The 20,412-nt window shown below is 34.0% G+C and overlaps 1 long non-coding RNA gene across 1 annotated transcript in view; it reads right to left on the bottom strand.

The window, feature by feature from the left end:
• The window catches only part of LOC130454573 (uncharacterized), a 70,400-nt gene that overhangs the window by 33,691 nt on the left and 16,297 nt on the right, over positions 1-20,412 (bottom strand). Inside the window, exon 2 of the long non-coding RNA XR_008912225.1 lies at positions 6,865-7,010. This is a non-coding gene — a long non-coding RNA (uncharacterized LOC130454573). The remainder of the gene's footprint in view (positions 1-6,864; positions 7,011-20,412) is intronic.

The raw sequence follows: 20,412 nt of genomic DNA, 5'->3' as shown, positions 1-20,412 counted from the left end.
CATCCCCTCCAACATTCATTACTTTCCTTTGCTGTCATGTTAGCTAATTTGCTAGGTGTGAGGTGATACCTCAGAGTTGTTTTGATTTGTATTTCTCTGATTATAAGAGATTTAGAGCACTTTTTCATGTGCTTATTAATAGCTTTCATTTCTTTGACTGAGAATTGCCTATTCATGTCCATTGCCCATTTATCAATTGGAGAATGGCTTGATTTTTGGTACAACTGGTTTAGTTCTTTATAAATTTGAGTAAGTAGACCTTCGTCAGAGATTTTTGTAATGAAGATTGTTTCCTATTTTGTTGCTTCCCTTCTAATTTTGGATGCAGTAGTTTTGTTTGTACAAAAATATTTTAATTTGATGTAATCAAAATTATCCATTTTGCATTTTGTGACTCTTTCTATGTCTTGCTTGGTTTTAAAGTCTTTCCTTTCCCAAATATCTGACAATTATGCCATTCTGTGTTCACCTAATTTGCTTATAGATTCCTTCTTTATATTCAGGTCATTCACCCATTTGGAGTTTATCTTGGTTAGGGTGTGAGATGTTGATCCAAACCTAATCTCTCCCATACTGTCTTCCAATTTTCCCAGCAGTTTTTATCAAATAGTGGGTTTTGGTCCCAAAAATGATTCCAGTAGTTATAAGGCATTAAATAAATATAAATTATTACTGTTAGGTGGCTTAGTAGTTAAAATGCTAGAGCTGGGGTCAGGAAGAACAAAGTTCAAATACAATCTAAGACACTTAATAGCTATGTCATCCTAGGCAAGTCACTTAAACTACTTAAGCCTCAGTTTGATCTTCTATAGATTGGGATTAATAACATCATCTAGTTAAAAAGTTTTTGTGAGTCTTAAATGGAAAAATAACTATGAAGTACTTTGTAAACTTTAAAATGCAATATGAATGCTAGTTATTATTATTACTATATCAAATTAAAAGTGAAATGGTACACATAAAGAGAAAGAACTGTGGAAACAGAAATTCAGGAGAAAAACATATGATCAATCATGTAGTTTGATAGGGATATGACTAAGGTTTTGATGTGTAAAGGGTGAAATTATGGCTGAGACTGAATGTATAATTAATTTAGGTCACCAAGAATTTTATTTATAAAAATCCTAATAAAAACCTAAATAATAAAATACCCAAGTCAGCTGCCAAATTTTATTTTGATTTAATTTATATAATGGAGAAAATTAAGAAGAAGGGAGAAGGAAAGGGTGAAGGATTTCATCCCCCACCTGGCTGATACTGGGTGGGAAGATTAGAAGATCTAGAAAGTAAGGGTTTAGAGTGTGAAGGAGGAAGGAATCAACCTGAACTCCAAAAGGGGCTCAGCTGAGATGACTGAACCTGAATCAGGTCAAGGACAAAACTCATTGCCAAACCCTACAAATAACTGCCACTACTCCCAAGATGTCAGAACAACTAGCATGCTGCCAGCTAGAGTCACCTCTACAGGGAAAGAGAGAGGGAAAGGAAGTGATGTGCCTTATATGGACATTTTTACATCACTTTTCTGCATCTCCTCTGTACTAACGAGGACTTAACTTGACTTGGGACAGCCCTGAGGTCTGTCCTTTTTTCTGCACATGTCTGGTGAAGGCCATTCTTTAGATAATTAAATCTTGAGTTTGATGCAGACCTTCAAAATCTTGTTAAACTAAGAAATGTAGAGTTTCCAAGACCTGATTCTATTATTCCAAGTATCTCTATTGTTATTGATCAGGAAATAGCTAAACCAGATATTCTAAAGAATGGTCTGATTAGGGTGGAATAGTTTTAAAATTCACAGATGTTAAAAGATCGCTTTATTGCAAATATGAATAACATGGAAATAGGTTTTTAACAATGATACATGTATAACCCAGTGGACCTGCTTGTCAGCTCCAGGGATAGGGTAGAGAAAGGGGAATCATGAAACATGTAACCATTGAAAAATATTCTAAATAATAAAAAAAATTAAAAAATGAAATAGGGTATATAACCAATGAAGAGGTGTATATCCATGCTTTGTTATCTAGGGAAGGACAAAGTCAAATTTTTTAACAACACGTATAATTAACATTCAAACCAAGCAGAATTATCATATTTTCAAATTAGATAATAGTACTAAACATTCAATTCATGTAGGAAACAATAGTTTTAGACAATTGTTAATTAAAAGTAATATATGTTATAAAAGTAAAAAATGTAGGTCATTCTCTTGTATTCTTATATTTTCAAGTTATTCAAAGTGTAATCTTGCTCTGAAGACTTGATTGTTCTTGTTCAATTGTGTGCCCTTTGTGATCTAATGGGCCATATGGCCAATGCTGTTTTCTTGGTAATGATTATGAAATAGTTTGTCATTTCCTTCTCCTTTGGTTGAGAGTAAACAGAGGATAAATGACATTCTCAGAGTCAAACAGCTAGAAAATTTTTGAGGTCAGATCTGATCTACTATCTTCTAAACTCCAGGTCTGAGACTATCTACCCAGCCTCATAACTCCCTGGATCAGAAAGCATGATTCTAGAAGTCCTGGAAATCTAGGTTTTCATGTTTATAAATGGTAAAGAGCTAGAACTGACTTTCAGAAACCATAACTTATTTTACTAAAAATAGCAATGGATACTTAGCCTACTTTTGTTCTAATTAGCTGTGTGATGGTAGTTCATTGGCTCGAAATCACTGTGTCCTCATCTTCAAAATGAGGACATAAAAGTGGGTGGTTTCTGTGGTACCTTGTAGGTCATTCAAATTATATCACCTCAAGACCTTAAAATTTGAATTATCTGAGATGTCTGCTTCCTAATAGAAATCACATATCACTGGTGGAAAAATAGTAATAAATTTGCAACCAACATTCTGGTATTTGTAAATACTGAAATCATAATTTTTATAAGTTATTTTGTGTTATTACCTGTTAATTAATGAATTATGAGTTTTAACTTGTTTTAATATGCATATGGAATCTGTAATTCACCTCTTCAAATATCAAAAACATGCTTTGGCATTTGTAATAGTTGATGCATTATTAAATACTGAATTTGTTATTTCTTTTACATATCTTGTTCATGTTTTCATGTGGAAACTCACTCCAAAATAAACATTAAGGCATTTAAATTAAAAGGAGTTAACATTTATCTAACTAAAAATAAAATCCAAAGTCATAGAGGGAAGGGGTAAGGATTTTATCATGAAGCATTAAATAATCTATTATGTATTATTTACTTTAAATTAAGAACTTTAAGGTAAGATGAACATTCCTTCCAAAATTACAAACATAATGTAAAAGTTACCGAATGCAACAATAAACATGAAAATTCTGGAGAAATTTGTTTTATAAGAGAATAAAGGCCACCCAACTCATGTAAATTGCTTTTAACAATTAATACAGAATGTAAATGAATAAAGAAAGAAGCATTTATTTTTTTAAAAGAAGAGAAAAATAATTTATTAAATCATAGTTTTAGAACTGGTTGTGATTTTAGAAGTGATTTAATTTAACGCTCCTCATTTTATAAATAAAAAAAATTGAGAGGTTAAATAATATAAATAAAATGGCAGAGATAGGATTTGAATCCCATAACCCTTGAGTTTAAGTCCATTACTTTTTCTACTATGCCATATTAATTTATTTAGCTAAATTAGTAGCCATACTTGAAAAAGGAAATGAACATATATGTTCATTATTCTTTTTTATTTCCTTATTTACACCTGGTTTATTCTTTGACTTAATTGACTAATTTAATGCAGAGTCCAGGTCAGCTTCATTTATACAAAAATGAAGAAACTGAGTCCAGTAAAAATACAGCTTTCTTATTTTTACCCCCCAAAGACATATAGTGGCACTTAAGCCTAGAGTTTGGGACTTTTGGCTCTCATTCTGCATGATATGCTATTAGGTTAGGCAAACCAGAAAAAATATTTCCTGGGCCAGGAAAAGATGGATAGTTAGATGTTGATGTTGATGATGATGATGATGATAATGATGAAGATGATGATGTTGACAATGATGTTATTGTTGATGATGATGATGATGACAAAATTTGGAGTTGGAGGTTTACCTTCCATTTGAACCATTCTGACCCTTCCCACTATAATGATTAAAATTTTCTTGGAGTTTCTCTCCAACCTCTTTCATCCTTCCATTGTATTGGTCTTCTCCCCACCTCATGGGCTTTTTTATGCTATATAAAATTGTCCCCATTTATTTCTTTTCCTATTTCTCTTAGTATTTTCCTATTTTTACCCTTAGTTTTTTAAATATATTTTGGACATATAATCTTATACATTTTTTACTATATCCTCTAAGTATACTTCTTCTAACTACCCTGATGATAATAACAATTTTTAAGAGTCACCAATATCATCTCTTCTTATAGAAATACAAATCATTTGAACTTATTGGATCCAGTAAAAAAGTTTAACCCCCTTTCCTATTACTTTTGGTGATTCTCTTGAGTTCTGTGTCTGGGCATCAAATTTTCTGTTTAAGTCAGGTCTTTTCTTTAGGAATGCTTGGAAGTATTCTATTTTATTTAATGACCATACTTTCTGCTGTAAGAATATAGTCAGTTTTTTTGTATAGTTGGTTCTTGGTTGTAGATCCAGTTCCCTTGCTTTCTGGAATATCATAATCCATGCCTTCTGGTCCTTCAGTATGGATGCAGCCAGGTCCTGTGTTATCCTAACTATGGTTCCATGATATGTGAGTGGTTCCTTCTTAGCAGCTTATAGTATCTTTTCTGTGGTCTGGTAGTTCTTGAATTTGGCTATAACATTCCTGGGTGTTGTCGCTTGGGGATTAAATGCAGGAGGTGATCTGCAGATTCTTTCAATCTCCACTTTTCCTTCTTGTTCAAGAATGTCTGGGCAATTGTAGAATGATTTCTAGGTTTTTTCTTTTGGCATGACTTTCTGGTAGTCCAATAATTCTTAAATTATCTCTTCTGGATATATTTTCCAGGTCTGTAATTTTAGCAATGAGGTGTTTCATATTTTCCTCATTTTTTAAATTTTGTTTTATATACTCTTGCTGCCTCGTTAAGTTATTTGCTTCTAGTTGTTGGATTCTAATTTTTAAAGACTGAATTTCATCCCTGGCTTTTTGGTCATTCTTCTCCTTCTGGTCTGTTCTTCTTAGTAGGTCATCTTTCACTTTCTTTGCCCCATTTTCAAGCTGTCAGTGCTAGCTTTCAAGACTCTATTTTCTTGTTTTTTTTTCCTTGTTAATTTTTCCTTGTTAGTTAATGTGCCTCTTTTTCCAGATTACTTCTTTTGCTTTTTAAGTTCTTCTCCCAATTGTCTTCAGCCTCTCTTAATTGTTTTTTGAATTTTGCTTTAAGTTCTTCCAAAGCCTAGGTCCAATTCGCTGGAGTTTCTGCATTTTTCCTTGGTGTTCCTTGGTCTTTCTCTGTTCCATTTGTTCTTTATTCATTACCTGAATAGAAGCTGTTGATTATAATTTCTTTTATTCTTTTTATGTTATTTACTCATATTTTTTTCCTTCTTTTCCCCCTGTCAATTGGCTATAATCTTGCTTCTGTGAATTTCAAAACTACTCAACCCTGTTCAAACCATTCTTTAGAGGACGGGATTTGGCTATTTCCTGATCAATAACAATAGAGATACTTGGAATGACAGAATCAGGTCTTGGAAACTACAATCTCCACCCTACTCAAGGTAACAGGATTTAGAAAGGGCTGCAGCAAAGCTCAAGATTTAATTATTTGAGAATATGACCTTCAACAGACATGTGCAAAGGGGACAGACCTCTGGGCAGTCCTGGGTTAAGCTAGAGCCACCATTGGCACAGGTAAGACAGGAAGTGAGGTAGATGAGAGCTGAGGAGGCTGTGACGTCCTGTGTGGAGGGAGAGTTTAAGGGGTTGGAGCCTGGTGCTTGGAGTGGAGGCCCTCAGACTATTTCTCCATTTTGGTCACATGAGGGATAGGGACTGATCTCTTTTCTTTGCCTCGGCTATCCAAGGCCTTGGGCCTTTGGCCCAGCCTAAGCAGAGTGGGTATTTAAACCCTATTCCCTTCTTCCCTCCCCCCCCTCTCTAATACCTTTCTTCCTCCTGTTAGTAATTAAAAAAAACTCCATAAAAGGTTAACTGCTGACTTGAGTTTTCATTTAGGAATTACATAGCTGAATTCCTTGGTGACCTTAAATTAATATATATCAGTCTTTTAATGTGATTTCCATATCACACTTCTCTTATTATTTGCTGGATCTGTGGGTTTGGGCTATTCTGTCCTGAAGGGGCTTCTTCTCTGCTCTGATTATTGACTAGATTAGGCTGATGGAGTATTAACTAACTGTGAGGTCAGATCTTCCTCAACTGGCAGTATATGCTAATGCTATAGGTAAAGATGTGGAGGCTGAAGGAAGCTGTGCTTCTTGCCCTGTTATCAAGGTATTCTGTTCAAGGTTGCAGCCTTTGCCATGGTATCCAAGTAAGAAGGATTCTTACTGAGGAGGAAGAGTGTTGGAGATTGAGGTTTCCTGCTCTCTGAAGACTTCCTATCTGCCCCATTGGTAGACTATATTAAGGCTGAGTAGAGCTGATTTGTGAGCTGGATGTTCCCTGAGGCCAAAACCTCAAGAAGCAGAGGCCCAAGATGGAGAGTAGTGGCTGCAACTATGCTACCCTCCACTCTGCAACTCTTTTCCAGCTGCCTCCCTGCCTGACTGTGGTTAGAGCCCTAAGCCTGGCACAGTTGTGACAGCAAGGCATTTCCTCTGAGCTGAAGCCCTTGCCCAGAGATTCCAAGGACCACCATAGTCTCAGCACCATAGGTGAAGGAATAGTTCATAGACATTCCTTCTTCCTTTTCTTTATACCAAAGAATTCAGCCTTCTCTTTGTACCTTATAAGTTGAATTGAAGTGGAGGGTCCCCCAGCTCTGTCCTATTGTTAGATTTGATCGAAGCATTTTGTTTTTGATGGATGTGGAAGGATTTTCACAGATGTCTGGACTTAGCTGCTTCTAAGTGGCCATCTTGACTCCTCCCCCTAAAGAAGAATTTATTAAGTAATTACTATGTTCCAGGCATTGTACTTACTGTTAGGGATACAAATACAAGCAAGATCATCCTTGCCTTCAAAGAGTTTACTTTCTAAGGGAGGAAGATAACATACATAGGTTAGGATTGTATTTTGGACACGGAAACGTATATTTTGGCCAAAAAAACATGAAAGAGAATAGTGATTTGAGGCATATAACAAATGATTGAAATTTGCTTCTTTGGAAGTATTAATTTCCTTTTCCTTTAAATGGAGATAAACTTGCACTGCAAATCTTCAATGATAATTTTAAAGGGAATGGTATAGAATATTAGTAACTATTATGTTATACTTGTAATACTAACATTTGGGAATTTTTGTACTTTAAAAGTATAGCATATTCTTTAATGATATTGTAATATTTATTGAGAAAGGAAATAGGATTTGGAAAACAGGGGGATAAATGAGAGGTTTGTATAGGGTATGGAGGAGTTAAGGGGAGATATGGAATATTGCTTGGTGAGGCAAGAGAGGGAGATGCCCCCTGCTGACAGGAAGCAGCAGGGGTCTGATAAGGCCTCTTTGTCCTGGACTGACTGAACTGAAGTTCAGCTCCCTCTATGATCAGTAAAGATAGTCCATGTATCTGACTGTGAATTCAAATAATATAAAATTTAATAACCCATTGGGATTGGAGTTTTTTCTCAGCTTCAGGCCTGAGGCCAGGCCCCAGAGGCTGGCGAAGGGTTCTCCCACTCCTGTCTACTCTATATCAGTCCAGTTTTGTCTTTTAGAATCTTCAGGGTAGACAGAAAGTAAACAAGAACAGGTCTAACTTTCAGAGGTGAATGGACCTGAATCTTCGGGCTGAACCAAGAAGAGGCGGCACACTACACCAGACTGGGTTGAACAAGCTCCTTTCTCCTCCACCACCAGGAAGCAAGACCCACATGGCAGGAAGGAAGTGCTAGTCACAAGACCCCACTGCCACTCCCAGTTGTCCCCTTCCCCCACAAACTGTTAGTCTAGTTTCCTTTCCACAATATCCAATGAATAAACAGTATAATTCTGTGTCTGGAATGGTTAGATTGAATGGTTTACTATTCTTGGAGTTAGAGTTAGAAAATATAAGGCGAAGAAATAAAACAATGCAAATGAATAAATGGGTTTTCTCCATTCAAGTGGAATGGTATTTAGCTATAGGAGAAGTCATAGGAAAATTGGTGATATTCTCAATAGAATATATTTTAAAGAACTCTGGACTGAGAATTAGACCATGTTCAAGTCATGTCTCTGTCACTAACTAGCCATGAGAATTTGCAGTCATTTCATTTCCCTGATTCCTCCTATGTAAAAAGAGAAGAATAGGGACAAATTATACAGGATTCCTTCTGAAACAAATATTCCATGATCCAATAAGATAGGTAAATATATAACTATTATGAGATACCTAGCATTGGGGATTGTATTTATATGCAACTACTACTACTGAAAACCCAGAAAAGAAAATGTTATTCTACCAAAATCCATGGAGCTTTTAGAATGTTTATTATCAGGAACTAATATAATCTTTATTGGGAAAGATGTTAAAGAAGAGGCATTAACATCTGCCTTGCCAATGTATCTTAAGGACCAGTGGACTATAGTGGAAGTCTTTCAGATAGGTTGTCTACCTTTCAAAATATAAGCACCTTGCAATCAGACATTATCTAACTTTTCTAACTTTATCCTTAGCATAGCACAGTGTTTTGCACACAGAAAGTACTTAATCAATTTTGTATGGATTCATTCATATCAGTAAGGTAGCATGGAATAGAAGAAAAAAACCCCCTAATTTGGTACTGATTAGACCTTAGTTTGAAATCTGATTCTCCTAACAATTGGCTAAATGATCTTGGTTAAGTCATTTAACCTCTGTGAATCTCAGTTTCTGTCTTTAAATAATTTAATACCTATACTGTCCAACTCCCAGTACAAATTTGAAGACAATGGTATAAAAATGAATTATTATTATTACATCAATAGGATGAAGACTGGAAAACTCTACACTAAAAAGTAGTATATTCTCTGGCTATGGTCAATTAACATATATAATAATTTTCTCTTTGGCTTCTGTGGCATTGGTCTCCTGATTCTCCCCCACCTGTTTTATACCTTTATATTGTTTATTGGTATACTTCTTATTCCTTTCTTTTAAGTGCTTGAGTTTCCCAATGAACTGAGGATTACCCTCTTCCCTTTCTAAATTCTCTCTCTTCATGATGTTATTCACTATCATGACTATGACTTCTAGCACACAGTTGCCAAAGGTTAGTACCTAGAGGTCATTCCCACTAAACTCCAGTCCTGTACTTCATATCAATTATCGACACTTCAAATTAAGATATTAAAATTGAATTAATTATATTTCTCCTCCTAATTTTTCTATTTCTTTTGATGGTATCACCATTCTCTCAGTTTCTTTTTCAATCATTTCAGGTGTGTCCAATACTTCATGACCCCATTTATGGTTTGCTTGGAAAAGATACTTGAGTGATTTCTCATTTTCTTCTCCAGCTTATTTTGCAAATAATGAAAATGAGAGAAATAGGTTAGTGACTTAGCCAGGGGATCAGTTACTCCAGATGAAAAGTTTGGTTAAGCTTCATAGTAAGCTTTACAACTTTCTCATTCATCCAATAGCTTTAAGTAGTTAAATAGTTTTCTTAGATTTAGATTTATTTCACATTTATTACTTCCCTTCAACTTATATCACTATGTTATTTGATTACTTGATGATACTTAGAACTCTTAGATAGATGATGGATAGATGGATAGCCAGACAGCAAGATGGGTAACAAGATAGAAAGAGCATTTACTATGTATCAGTACCTACATATCCTGCATGTACATGGTTTGTGATAGAAATATAAGGAAGAAACAGTCCCTACTTTCAATAATCTCATATTCTAAAGAGGAAAAAGAACATAGAAATGGGATAGATGTAGGAGAATTAGATGTGAGAAGAAAAAAAAAAGTTGGCTGAGAAAAAGCAGAGATAAAGAAGGATTTTGGAAAGCTGATTGAAGAGAAACATGTTAAGAGTCCTGAAATAGCAAGGGAGTCAGAAATCAAGAGAGAAGGTTTTCAGGGAGCAGGTATCTCAAGGATGGGAAGATAGAGAGGAAGATAAAAGAAGGAAAAAAGAATAAGAAAAGGCTAAATAATAGTTGAGACTGAACAAAGTTAAGATTTTGAAAGGATATGCTACATCCAAATTTACTATAATGACCTATAGTTAATGGTTTACATAAATCTTATGAATTCATGAATCAGAAAAGCCCATTCTCAAATATAAATATCTTCCTTCCAGACCAAATATGCATAACTATGAATTGGGTTCTTTATTAGTTTAGCCATACTTTTACTCTTATCCATTAAGATAAATAATTAAGAATTGACTATAGTTGGATCTAGCAGAAGAAATTGAAATAAACATTACCAAAACATAAGCCCAGGGAAAAGCAAATGAACTTTTTATTATGATTATTCATAGCAGTTTAAAAGTTGGAGCCAATTTTATCAGTCACTAAATCCATTTATTCCCTTTAGAATTTAAGCTGCTAATGGGCTGGAAAAGTAGTTCAGATGGAACATTTCCCAAATCTTTAGTGACAGGTTGATTAAAAAAAAAGAAAAATTGTATTTTAAACTTGTGTTTTCTAATGGATTCTGCTATGTAATATAAAGACTAAGAGTATGATTGATTAAACACATTTTACATTATCAAAACAATATTTCAGTTCCTTTTCTACCAATACTATTTTAAGTTCACTTTCATTTTTCAATAAACATCTTTTTCATAGTTAAAATAGAATCGCATAATGCTATTTAATTTTGACATTTAAGGTATCATTCCAGGGCTCTATGGGTGAGAAAGGACATGGGTGATAAGCTATGTGTCATGCATACCTTTAGAAATATGATTTTTCTTTAGCAGGAGAAAATTTATCTCAAAAACCATTTTTAATGATGGAAAATTCCCTCATTCTGATTCTTATGAATACAAGTTCTTATATTCTTATAAATATAAAAAAGCATAGCAAGAATTACTTTTTAAAGATTTTTTAAGATCAAATAATTCTGTACCCATAGAAATGAACCAATGATTTAATCTTTCCTAAACTATTATCTTCATAACCATTTTAGTAGAATTTGCTATGACATTTATTGGGTAGATTAAAATACAACAGCAACAATGGGAAAATCTTTAGAACTTTGTGTAGTATCAGATAAATACTCAAAAGTTAAAACATCATATTAAATTATTGGCACATTAAAATCCTCAAAAGCCTCAGGAGCCAAGATGGAAGATGAGTTAACTCATCAGAAATCTCTAAACATTTCCTTCTAAACAACTTTGAAATAACTCATCAAATGAAAATGTGGAATGACGGAGTCAACAAGAGATTGGGATGAGACATTTTTCCAGCCTAGGAAAGCATAAATCAACAGGAGAAGTTTGTTACATGGGGTAGAAGCTTTTCCAGATTCCACAGATTGCTGAAAAAGTGTCATGAACTTCCTTTTAGACATAGTAAGGATATCAGAAAAATGGTCAGAAAAATATTACAGGGGCCCCTTTGACTGGCTCTGGGTATAGTTGGCATTGAATAGGAACTACTAAGAGAAATTAGCTCTGAGTCACAGTTCCAGGACAGAAAGGAACATTGAAAGACAACAACAAGGGAGGGAGAAAAGTGATCATAGTTCCAAAGCAAAGCTTTCTGATAGCACTTGTGAATGCAGGGAACCATAGGCCTTTTCTGGGTTAAGAGCAGAGTATTAACCAGGAGTCAGTGGCCATACCTCTCCAAAGATCATACCACCTTGAAACACCCAAAATTTAGAAATCTTTGAACTAGCTCTGAAAATAGCAATACAAAGAAGCCCGAAGCTTGTCACCTTGTCTCCCCAGTCACAAATGAACAGAGCTCAAATTTAACATAAATTTAAAAGTCAATAAATATGCTAGAAAAATGAGCAAAGAAAAATAATTGAATCATAAAAGCTACTACAGTAGCAGGGAAGATCAAGCCAAAGACTCAGATGAAGACAACAATGTAAAATCAGTTATGAACAAAACTTCACATAAAAGTGTTAAATCCAAGACCAACAAGAATTCCTTGAAAAATTAAAGAAAGAGATGAGTAACAGAGGAAAAATTTGTGAAAAAACTGAGAGAAATGCAAGAAAATTATGAAAATAAAATTAACAGGTTGGTAAAAGAGGCACAAAGATCCAGGGAAGAAAAGAATTTCTTTAAAAACAGAACCTGTCAAATAGAAAAATATGAACAAAAACTAACTGAAGAAAATAATTTCTTAAAAAATAGAATTGGACAACTGATTTTCTGAGACATAAAGAAATATTAAAAGAAAGTTAATAAAATAAAAAACATAAAAATAGAAAAGAACTGATTTGAAAAATCATTGTATTGAAAAGTTTTTCACAGAAAAATATCTGCATATTTAGTTCTATAGGGTAGAGTAGGAAACATTTATCTCCTAATAGAGCTCCCAAAAGGAAAACCCCCAGGTATATTACAGACAAATTCTTGAGCTCCAAGATCAAGGACAAAATATTCTAAGAACTCAGAAAGAAATAATTCAAATATCATGGAGCAACCATCAGGGTCTCATAGGATTTAGAACCTTCCATAGAAATGTTTGAAATGTAATATTCCAGAAATCAAAGAAGCTAGTATCACTGCCAAGAATAATATATCTAAAAAAATGAGTACAATCCTTCAGGGGCAAAATGGATATTTAACAAAAGAGAGGACTTTAAACATCATTATTCAGAGTTGGATAGATAATTTAACAATTCAATAACAAAGGTAAACATAAAGGAGTAATTATCAGGTTTCATGAAGTTTAACTGATTTCATTTCTATATGGGGAAAAGATTAACATAACTCAAAAGAACTTTATGATAATTAGGGTAAGTCAGAGGAGTCCTCCTTAATCTCCTCCACTATCAATTAAAATCAACATAAAATTTCCAGCTGACTTGGGTTTTCATTAGAATTTTATAAATAAAATCCTTGGCGACCAAAAATAATTACACATTCAGTCTCAGCTATAATTTCACCCTTTACATTATGCTGGAATAATCTACAAAATAAATTAAGGTTGAGAAAGAGGCAAACATTAGAAGAAAGGGGAAGAGAGAGGTAAAATGGGGAAAATTTTTTCATGGAAAAAAAGAACTTTTATAGTGGAATCAGAAAATAGGAAGAGCAATAGGCAATGTGCAGACCTCACTCGCATAAAAATTGGGTAAAAGAGGGAAGAATATTACTGCATATGCACAAACACACAGATACATTTTCAGCTGTGTATAGAAATGTAACTTACCCAATAGAAAAAAAGTAGAGGAAAGGGATAATATAAAGTGGGAGTTAATGATATAAAGGGAGACATTAAATAAGGTTATGATTAGAAGCAAAATAATTTTTCAAAGAGGTTTAAAATAGAGAGAAGACAAAAATAAGAAAATGGGATGAAAGGAAATATCCAATAATCATAGTTGTGAATGTGAATGGGATGAGTTAACTCACAAAATGGAAGCAGATAGCAGTATGAATTGGAACAGAATTGGAAAATACATTATTTACAAGAGACATATTTGAAAAAGAAATAGATACACAGAGTTCATATACAGGGCTGCATTAGAATCTAATATGCTTCAGCTGAACTAAAAAAATAGCAGGGGTAGTAATCATGATCTCAAATAAAGCAAAAACAAAAAGAGAGAATTAAGAGATAATCAGAGAAATTACATTTTGCTAAAAGAGCCTGAAGTAATATAAAAAAAAAAAACTTTCATAGCAAGTTTCTCTGATAAAGGCCTCATTTCTCAAGTATAAATTAAATGTAGAACTAAGTTTATTAAAAAAAAGAACCATTACCTAATTGATAAGTGATCTAAATATATGAATAGATAGTTCTGAGAAGAAATCAAAGATCTAGAATAAACTTTTAAAAAATGCAATTTCTGATTAGAAAAAAAGAAAAAAAACAGAGATACTACATTATGCCTATCAGAAATGACAGATTCTGGAGGGAGTGAGGCAAAAATATATACACTAATAAACTGTTGGCATAGCAATAAAGTGGCCCAATTATTCTGCAGAACTATTTGAACCTGGGTCCAAAGGAGTATAAGACTTTACATTACCTTTGTTCCAACAGTACTGCTAGAACTGTATCACAAAGAGATCAAAGATAAAAGAACCTATCTATATAAAAATATTTATAATAGTTCTTTTTGTGGTGGCAAAGAATTAGAAATCAAGGGTATGCTCATCATATGGCTGAAAAAGTAGTAGGATATGATACTGATGGAATACAGTTGTGCTATGGAAAATGATGAGGGAAGTGGCTTCAGGAAAAAAAAATTTACAAACATATATGAACTAGTACAAAGTGAAATGAGAAGAATCAGGGGACCATTGTACACAGTAAAATAAATATTTTATTGATAACCAACTGTGAAAAACTTGACTATTCTGATCAATAATGTAGCATATCAGGTATGTTAGCATCTTGGAAGTATGATTAATGTATTGATATTGTATCCTATGTACCAGACTCAAGGTCAGATCACTTAATGATCATTGTATGGAAAGCGACAGTCCAAAGGACAAGTGAATTCCTGAGCAGGGCATTGCTGGCCACGGTGTCCTAGCTCGCGCCTTGTCAGACTACATTCCTTTCCAAAGCACATTTTGGATTAATCTCCTCCTCTTTGATTTCATGATTGTCAGTTTAACCAATGTTAAAACCTATGTCATGTCACGTATTCATTAATCGCCTCCCACTTTACATTCCTAAAATCTCCAATAAAAGTTGGGGAACATGTGCGAGACTCTCTCTTGCCTTGCCCTTGCTCTTGCTCTTGCACCTCTTAATCTTACATCTGTTGGTCTTGCCTATATTGTTCATCGTCTGCTTGATTCTTGCAACGCAGTTGCCCCACATATCTCCCATTAATCTTTTGGCTCACGGGCCCATGTGAGATATTATGGAACTCCCAGCTCCCCACATGTTCTCTTGTTTCTCATACTTATAATTTCTCCACTTGCTATCTTGTTCCAGAGAGATATTAATGGAGCTCGTGACTCCCCACATTTTTTAACTTGTTGTCTCTGAGTCTTTATTCCTGCTTCTCTTCCTCTAATTGCATTATCTACTCATCCATATTCCTCCAGCCTCCGTTCTCCTTCTCAGGTCAACACCCACAAGTAAATTATATAGTAACTGCAGGTGGCTCCTATATATAAAATGATCAAAGACAATCCAAATAACTCCTGATGAGGAAGTGCTATCTACCTCCATAAAGAGAGAGAATCAATGAATTCTTGAGTGCAAATTGAAGTATAATTGTTCATATTTTTTCTTACTTTTGGAAAAAAGGATAATGTAGAAATATTTTGCATTATTTCAACTTTTATTTATATCATATTTCTCGATTTTCAGTGGGCAGAATAGGAATGGGAAAGAGGGAGAGAATTTGGAACACAAAAATTTAAAAAATGTTAAAAGAAAATAAGAATTTGAAAAAATACTTAAAATATTCTCTTGATTTACTTAGTGACCTTCTTAGATAATTACAGTAGGTATGAAAACTTCACTAGTCTATCATCAATAAACATTTTCTGAATACCTACTACGTTCCAGACACTGTGTTAAATATCGGTGGTACCCAGAAGGACAAAAGATCATTCCTCATCTCAAGCCACTGACAGTATAATGGAGGAGAAAAACATGGGGAAAAAAATCAAACTATCTATCTATATCTATCTATCTATCTATCTGTCTGTCTATGCACATGCATACATATACATAGTAATTTGGAGATTATTAATAGAGATAAGGCACTCAGATCTACAGAGATGAAGAAAGGCTTTTCATAGAAGACAGAATTTCATAGGAGACTTGAAGGGGAATAAGGGAAGTCATAAGCCATAGAAGAAGGAGAGTATCTCAAGAAAGGTGATCATCAAGATGATTAAATCATCATGAGCTCAGAGCAAAATGCATGAGAATCACTGTTATACTTATCAATATGATTATTAGGTGGCCAGTGCTAGGCTGTCTTTATAAGACTTTGCTTTCAGGAGTTGGTTTGTACAAGCCCAACACCAATTTACTACGGAAACTTAATTCAGTCAAACTAAGATCTCACTGATTTGTGTATTCCTTTCATTGGTTCAGATATTAGCCTACCCTTGACGTGCCCATTTTATCCCAGAAGTTAAGTAGTATTGCGACTGGTTATTACTGGATGAAAGATCTTCTAGGAATGCCAGGGTGCTATAAGTTTTATGTTTCAGGATATAGAGGATGGTACAGCAAAAAGAATAATAGATTTGGAGTCAGGGAATTTGGGTTCAAATGCTTGCTTTGCTCCCCACTTAATTTGTGTGATTTAAGGCAAGTAGCTTAATCCCTCTGGGAACCACTTACCTCATTTCCAAAATAAAAGGATTCTACTATATTACTTCTGTAGTTGGAGTAATACTTTAAACCCTGCCTCATGTAAATTGGGATAGTTTTTGTCTTGAAAGTTACTAAAACCTTAATTAAATAAAAATTTCCAAAACTTAAAAAAAAAGGAAGTTACTAAAACCATTCTTGAGAATGGATTTACTCAGAGAAACAAGGCCTAAGCCTGTTGACTTTGCTTCTTCAGGTGTATTCCCTGAATACAAAGCAATCTTGGGGTACCCTAGGTCTTCTGATATTCAGTTATAGGATTCCAAAAGTCAAATCAGATAAGGGAGATTTGCTCAAATGAATCAATTTAGGCTGGTAATTTTACTTATTATCCATGTCTTACTATGGCTACATAAATACCATCTCTTTTTGTTAACAATTGAATGACTTTCAACTGTCTCACTCTAAAATAAAATAATCTCTAAGGTCAGTCAGTTAACAAACATGCTTATTCCAGGCACTGTGCTAAAGGTTGGGGATGCAAAAAAAGAAAGGAAAAAGAAAAAAAAGAAAAAGGAAAAGGAAAAAAACAGTTGCTGACCTCAAGGAGCATATATTTAAGTAGAGATAATATATAAATAACAAGGGGTATATAAAGAGTAGAGGAAGGTAATCTGAAAGGGCAATGAACTATCAGTTAGTAAGTAACAGGAAAGGGCTTCTGCAGAAGGTAGGCTATGAGAAGAAACTTGAAGGAATATTCTGAGCCTAAGAGACAGAAGTAAGCGAACAAAGTACTTCAACCATGGAGGAAAGCAAGTGAAAAGGTGTAAGAATGAGAGATATAGTGGTTGGTCTGAGAAACAGCAAAGAAGCCAAGGTAACTATATAAAAAAGTAGCTAGGACTGTTAAGTATGAAGTAATGAAAAGAAATTAAGGATCAAACAGAGGAATTTATATTTTAGCTAGAAATCATAAGGCATCAATGGAGTTCCAGAGGGGACAACATGGTTAGAATTATGCTTTAGAAAAATTCATGGTAGCTGAGTGGAGAATTGATTAAAGTGGGAAGAGATGGAAGCAAAATGTTGCAGTAGAGAATGAGAGTTAATGAGTATGCGAATTAGGCTTATGTCTCAGTAGAGAGGAGGGGACATATACCAGATATATAAAAGGAAAAATGACACTTTTTGGAAATGGAATGGGTATTTGAGGTTAGTGTGAGTGAAAAATAAAGGCTGAGGCTGTGAGCAAAGGTGAAGGAAAGGATGATAGTACCATTGACAGGAATCAGGAAGTTAGGAAAGAATTAGGGTCTGAGGAAGGGGGAACATACAGAGTTCTCTTTTAGGCACAATGATTTTATGATACCTAAGTTATATCTAGTTTGAGATGTCCAAGAAGTAGAAAAGGAATCATTACAGCTCAGCAGAGAGGCAAGGGCTGGGATTCATTTCTACATAAAATTGAAAAGAGAAAAGAGTCTTGAGGGACACCCTCAGTTAGTGGATATGATATAAATTAAGTATGAGCAAAGGAAACTGAGACTCAGACAGATAAGTGGAGAACCTAGCAAAAGCAGTGTCACTAAAACCTAGAGAGAAGAGAGTATATAAAAAGGGGCGATAGTACAGAATCATGCAGACAGGTTGAATAGAAGAAGAATGAAAAGAGACCATTAAATTCAACAATTAAGGAACCACTGGATTTTTAGAAAGAGAACTTTTTTTGTTGAATGATTAGGTTGGAAGCCAGATCACAGAGGGTTTATAATTAAGGAAGAGGAGGGGGAATAGAGAAAACTAAGTCTATGATTCTGCCTATCCAATTTCCTTCTTGTATCATTTGTGTGTATGTTCTTTCACAATGGAAAATTCATCCAATGTGCTGGAGACCATAATCAGATAATTAACAGCAAACTCTTCTGATTCCCAACCCCTGTCTGTTGCCCTGAACACATAATCTCCAATTCTTGTCACTATCTCAAGATATTCCCTATCACTTCTTGAACCTAGTTCAGAATTGGATATATGTGGTAACTCCCTTGTGTCCAATACATATCTTTCCCATTAACCTTTGGATCACCTAAGATTTTGAGTGCCCAGAAACTCTGATGTTTTGAGATATACAACTATTCAAAAGACAAAAAAAAAATTATGCTGAAAATACAGGAGTTTATACCAGGATAAAGTTTGAGGTTGTTAAAAATTGTAGGCAATTTCCCCCAAACAATTCAGTCTTCTCTCATCATTCTCTTCAATTCGGAACCTAACTAATTTTTAATTCATAATGCCTGTTCCAAATAAATGACTGATGTATTAACTATATGGACTGCTTGTTCAACTACCAGAGAGTTCTTTGTTTTCCAAAAATGTTCAGTACTGTAACAGATAATATTTCGTGAAAGGTTCAGTTTTCCTGTGATTTTTTTTTGATAGCATCAAGCCCTCAAGCAATATAGGATCTAAAAGGTCCTATTAATTAAACTAATTAAAATTTTAAAAATTAAAAGCCAAAATTAAACAAAAGAGATGGTCAGTAAAAGAAAAATTAGATAAATTATTAAAAATCTGTCCATTATTTCTCTCTTGAAATGATCTACAAATATTTGACTCATGTAAAATTAAAAACAAAAAGTTGCCTCCATGGTTACTTTTAAATATAATGTTCAGCAACATAAAATTGTAGAATGAATAACATTTATCTAATTCTATACTGGTCTGTCCATCACATTATTGTAGATCATGAAAGCTGTCAATTTTGTAATACTGTCACGTACTTTAAAAAAAAGATATATGTGAAAGGCTTTTAGTTAGACACATAACATATGCGGGCAATGAAAAATAAAGATTGCTTCCGTATGGAATTTTCAATACAAGACTGTCTTCAAAAAGATATCTCAAATGCAATAGATTAGGATCATTTTACAGGCAGGCTGGTAGCATTTGGATTTGGAACAGAAACAACCAAATGTTTATTAAAGTGACTACATTATATGCATCATAATTTGCACTGGGGATTCCAAAATGTTGATGTACAAAGTTCTGTGCTTACTGCTTGAAGCAGCAAAATGAGAATTAGATTAATTAGGTTGGAGCTCACAAAATTACAAATCTGCAGAGTATTTTTATGAAAAAAAATGAAAGTGATCAATGTTATGGTCTGCAGGTTCTCAAAAAAACATCCAAGATTTATTTTTTAGTAGCTAAATCAAATTATTTTCCAGAGGTTTCATTTCTTGAAAATTAGCTTCTCCAGACTCACTATGAAAACTTGTAAACAGTGTTTTCCCTTCACCTCTTTGATTTGGGGATTATAAATAAGTACGCAAATATTCTGATCTTTTAAAATGTGAAAATCAGGTCCTTGATCAAACAAAAAAACAGTTCATTCACCTAAAACTGACAGTTAAGTAAAGAATATATATTTATGTTTTTAATACAAAGCTATAGCTATTATTTAAACATATCAAAAACTATACTTAACCTTTCCTGCAAGAAGCAAAGATTTTTTGAGTTTGTCAACTCTTCTAATTTATTCATTCCATTGTTCCAGAGGAAGAAGACTATCACCCTTGCAAATGTATATGCAAAATTTCCTGAAGTCCAATGTTTCCATGGTGCTGTCTTTAATCATGGACATTGTCTAAAAATTCTAGTCTGGGATTTAGCAAATTACACAAGTAATTGTTGTCAACAGACAGAGCTTAATTTCTAGTATAGTGATGACACACCAATTTGCCTTAGGCAAAACTGAACATGGAAGCCCTTCATAAAATCCTGGGTGGCTTATTATTCCTAAAACCTTTACAGTTTACTGACATAATTCTGGGTAACATGAGTGAGCACTAGAAATTCAGTTTGAGCAGACCCACAAAAATCTTAAAAACACTGATTGCTTGGGAATTCTGTGAAGTTGCCATGATTAA

The sequence above is a fragment of the Monodelphis domestica genome, chromosome 5, assembly GCF_027887165.1.
Source record: "Monodelphis domestica isolate mMonDom1 chromosome 5, mMonDom1.pri, whole genome shotgun sequence".
In the NCBI taxonomy this organism is placed as follows: Eukaryota; Metazoa; Chordata; class Mammalia; order Didelphimorphia; family Didelphidae; genus Monodelphis; species Monodelphis domestica.
This window is presented reverse-complemented; position numbering and strand designations above follow the sequence as displayed.